Here is a 4,776-nt window from a genome sequence, read left to right as displayed (position 1 = left end):
AAAGATTGAAGGCAGGAGGAGAAGGGGGCAACAGAGGATGAGATGGTTGGATATTGTCCTCTACTCAATGGACATGAGTTTGAGCAAACTCCAGGAGATAGTGAAGGACAGGGATGCCTGGCATGCTGCAGTCCATGGGGTTGCAGAGTTGGGCATAATTTAGCAATTCAACAACAACAACAACAAAAATATTCAGCAATATACTACTGTGTCTCTGATTATAGCCCACCTTTCTGTATTTTTCTCTGTAAGGCTAGGAAAGGACTTCTATAAACTGTTTTCAAACTCTTGTCCTCTGGATACTGATTACTTTCTGCAAGTAGAAAACACTAATACAAGATTGAACAATGGGAAAGAAGAAAAATGATTCTTCTTCCTACTTATGGTTTCTTTTTACAGCCTTCTAACAGCCAAAGACATACCAGCTCCAGCATCTTTCTGAATGACCAGCAAGAGCCCAACCACTGCCTGCTGAAGGTTTAAGCACCTGCAGTATCAACATCAGTCACATGGCCTCTCTGAAAGGTCTGAACACCAAGGTGTGCAATTGCTCTTCTTCTGCACACCTGGATTATGACCACTATCCCTTCCCTTTGGTCATGGGTTCCTGGGTTGTTGAGGGAAGCCTGCCTTCAGATCCCTTACCATGGGAGCTTCTCCACAGGGAAACTCACAACATGGCGTCTGGCTTCGTTAGAGTAACACAGGGAGAGTGGGAGTGCCAGAAAAAGAGAAGTCACAGTCTTTTACAACCTAATAGTGGAAATGCCGTGTCCTCATTATTGCCCTATTCTATACCTACAAGGGAAAACATGAAGTCCAGCTCATAGAAAAGGAAAAGATAACACACATGTATGTGTGTGGGGAGTCATTTTAGAAACTGTCTGCTACTAAGGATATAATTTTTTTTAAAATACAAAGTACTAACACTGATATTTAAAAAAATAAGGTGCTACAGTCCTATATACCTATCGCAGAAGTTAAATTCATAATTAAAAATCTCACAAAGAAAACTGTAGTCCTAGGTGTCTTTGAATTTGAGTTCTTTCAAATATTTAAGGAAGACATACTGTGAATGCTACACAAAGTGGTATTTCTACTCATTTTAGGAGACCAGCCTTATAATGATACTAAAGCAGACAGGGCATTACAAAGAAAAGAGAAATACATATCAATGTTCTTCAGGGACATAGATAAAAATCTTGAGCAAACTATTAGCAAATTACCCTTACAGAAAAAGTAATATTTTAAAATGTCTTGTCTTCAGCAGAGGGAATAAAGCCAAATTGTGATGCTATGGTGTGATGGTGACCAGGGTCTTTTGAATCATCCCAACCTAGCCAATTCAGGATATTTAGAGAAAATACTGCAGGAAAACGTGATTTTCTTAGAAAACCATTCTTAATAGAATGTTCACCAAAAAATTACCAAATCTTCAAAAAGGTGGCCTCATGAAAATACTAACTGGGTTTTCTCTTTTTTGACCACATACACTTTTTAGTTGTTTTTTCTAAAAGCATACATTTTCTTTTTTTTTTCTTTTCCATATTAAACTTGTGTTATTAAAATTTTTTTAATTTTATTTTATTTTTAAACTTTACAATATTGTATTAGTTTTGCCCAACATCGAAATGAATCCACCACAGGTATACCCATGCTCCCCATCCTGAACCCTCCTCCCTCCCCATACCCTCCCTCTGGGCCGTCCCAGTGCACCAGCCCCAAGCATCCAGCATCGTGCATTGAACCTGGACTGGCGACTCGTCTTATACATGATATTACACATGTTTCAATGCCATTCTCCCAAATCTCCCCACCCTCTCCCTCTAACTTGTATCCTTAAAAAACTTTTTAATACAATTTTTAAAGGTTATGGTCCATTTACAGCTACAGCAAAATATTGGCTATATTCCCCATGTTGCACAATACATCCTTCTAGTCTATCTTACACCCAATAGTTTGTACCTCCTGCTCCCCCACTCTTATATCGCTCCCATCCCCGTAATCACCAGTATGTCCTTTATATGTGTATCTGCTTCTTTTGGTTGTATTAGTTTGTTGTAGACTTTAGATTCCACATGTAAGTGATATCATACAGTATTTGCCTTTCTTTCCATTTTAAAATATGTAAATTTATTTAAAATAGCAGCCAAATGAAAGTCTTGTCAAGAGGAGGTGGGGTAGAGAATATTTGTGTTCATTTTATTTCTTTTTAGAGTAGCTACTACTGATGCTATCTCTCCAGATAAATTAGAAGCTCAGATTGCATCAAGCAGTTGCAAAATGTAGAGATGAAGGAGGATATGCACACAGAGGTTGCCACAAACAACTATGATTAAATTATCAATGATGAATGTCAAAAGATAAGGCAAAAGGCAAAGTAGAAAGTTAAAGCTGAGCAAGAAATCATTGACTTCAAAAGCTGGTAAGAAGGCAAGTGCATGAAACAAGAGACCTCACATGCTATGGGACAGTCTGGGGGTCTCTCAAAGACCTTGAAAAAATAAGTGGGTTTGGCAGTAGATTGAATGGAATGATACAGTGCCAGTGTTGTTGGGAATTACACATGAGAGCACTTTGTGCTGTGTTTTTTGTTGTGCAATTTTATCCCACCTGAAAAGTTTCTATTGATGATTTCTCCTTTTCTTCAGCAGAGAGCAAAGGAGTCATCATGGGCAGTTGATAAAAATGTGGGGCTGAATTTACAGTCATTCACTGACCGTCATGTACCCTGATGCTGACAGAGCACAATTAAGAGTCTCTAATTAGAATAAAAATCTGTTCTTTACAAAAAGAAAGGAAGAAAAGTATTATATAAAGTATTGCATGCCATTATGGAACTCATCTCTTGAATGCAAAAACTGATAAACTTTGTAAATTAATCAATTAGATAAACTGAATTTTAAAAAAGCATATTTTATCTTAATTTATGTAGCAACCATATTAGACAAAATCCAACAATTTTTTCTGGTCCCAAAGTCACCAAGAAAACTTGAGTCAGAAGAAAATATACACATTTGGTGAAAACCAGCTCTAAATACAGACCTAATATCAAACAGTTAAATGATAGACCTAATATCAAATAGTTAAAATCTGAACACTGGAAAAAACACAATAGTCTCCATTCTCCTCAATCTTTCTGTCCCTGAAATTATACTGGAGATCCTAGACAGTGCTATAGACAAGAAAGAGACATAAAAGACATACCTATATTTAAGGAGCAATTAAAACACTTATTCACAAATGACAGGATTACCTACAAAGTAAATCATAAATCATTTAGTCTAAAGATATTACAACTAATAAGTAAATTAAGCAAGGTCTTGGGCTATAATAAGAGCAATATATAAAAGCAAGTGTGCTTCTATATTCCTGATATCAACAATTAGAATGAAAATTACAAAAATAAAACACTGAAATTTGCAATGGCCTTAAATATAAAATAATCAGGTATAAGCTTGCTGCTGCTGCTGCTGCTTAGTCACTTCAGTCGTGTCCGACTCTGTGTGACCCCATAGACATCAGCCCACCAGGCTCTCCTGCCCCTGGGATTCTCCAGGCAAGAACACTGGAGTAGGTTGCCATTTCCTTCTCCAATGCATGAAAGTGAGAAGTGAAAGTGAAGTAGCTCAGTCGTACCCGACTCTTAGCGACCCCATGGACTGCAGCCTATCAGGCTCCTCCATCCATGGGATATTCCAGGCGAGAGTACTGGAGTGGGGTCTGAGTAACACTGGACCATCTTTATTAGCTAAATTTCTCTGTTGCAGCACCCTTTGAGGCCGGCAGAGGATAATGGCAAACACACTAATGAAAGTATTCCACAAAGATTTCTGAAATACGTTTTTCAAATTATTGAATTCATAATGTTTCAGGAAGTCTTAATTTAGAGGCACACACATAATTTTTAAAAATCAATTTATTTCATGTAAAACATCTTCTAACTTACCTATTTCATTCCTCAATAATTTATTTTCCCAGAATTATTTTAGAAAACATATTACTATATTGAGGTTTGGTATGTGGATATGGATATATGTATGGTGTGTGTGTTTACACATATATACACACATGTAACAGTTCAGTTCAGTTCTGTCGCTCAGTCGTGTCTGAATCTTTGTGACCCCATGAATCGCAGTACACCAGGCCTCCCTGTCCATCATCAACTCCCAGAGTCTACCCAAACCTATGTCCATTGAGTCAGTGATGCCACCCAACCATCTCATCCTCTGTCGTCCCCTTCTCCTCCTGCCCCCAATCCCTCCCAGAATTAGGGTCTTTTCCAATGAGTCAACTCTTTGCATGAGGTGGCCAAAGTACTGGAGTTTCAGCTTCAACATCAGTCCTTCCAATGAACACCCAGGACTGATCTCCTTTAGGATGGACTGGTTGGATCTTCTTGTAGTCCAAGGGACTCTCAAGAGTCTTCTCCAACACCACAGTTCAAAAGCATCAATTCTTCATTGCTCAGCTTTCTTCACTGTCCAACTCTCACATCCACACATGACCACTGGAAAAACCATAGCCTTGACTAGATGGACCTTTGTTGGCAAAGTAATGTCTCTGCTTTTCAATATGCTATCTAGGTTGGTCCTTTCCCTCCAAGGAGTAAGCGTCTTTTAATTTCATGTCTGCAATCACCATCTGCAGTGATTTTGGATCCCCAAAAAATAAAGTCTGGCACTGTTTCCACTGTTTCCCCATCTATTTCCCATGAAGTGATGGGACCAGATGCCATGATCTTAGTTTTCTGAATATTGAGCTTTAAGCCAACTT

This window comes from Bison bison, unplaced genomic scaffold (assembly GCF_000754665.1).
Source record: "Bison bison bison isolate TAMUID 2011002044 unplaced genomic scaffold, Bison_UMD1.0 scf7180017864042, whole genome shotgun sequence".
Classification (NCBI taxonomy): domain Eukaryota; kingdom Metazoa; phylum Chordata; class Mammalia; order Artiodactyla; family Bovidae; genus Bison; species Bison bison.
The sequence above is the reverse complement of the archived record's forward strand: the minus strand, read 5'-3'. Positions refer to the sequence as shown.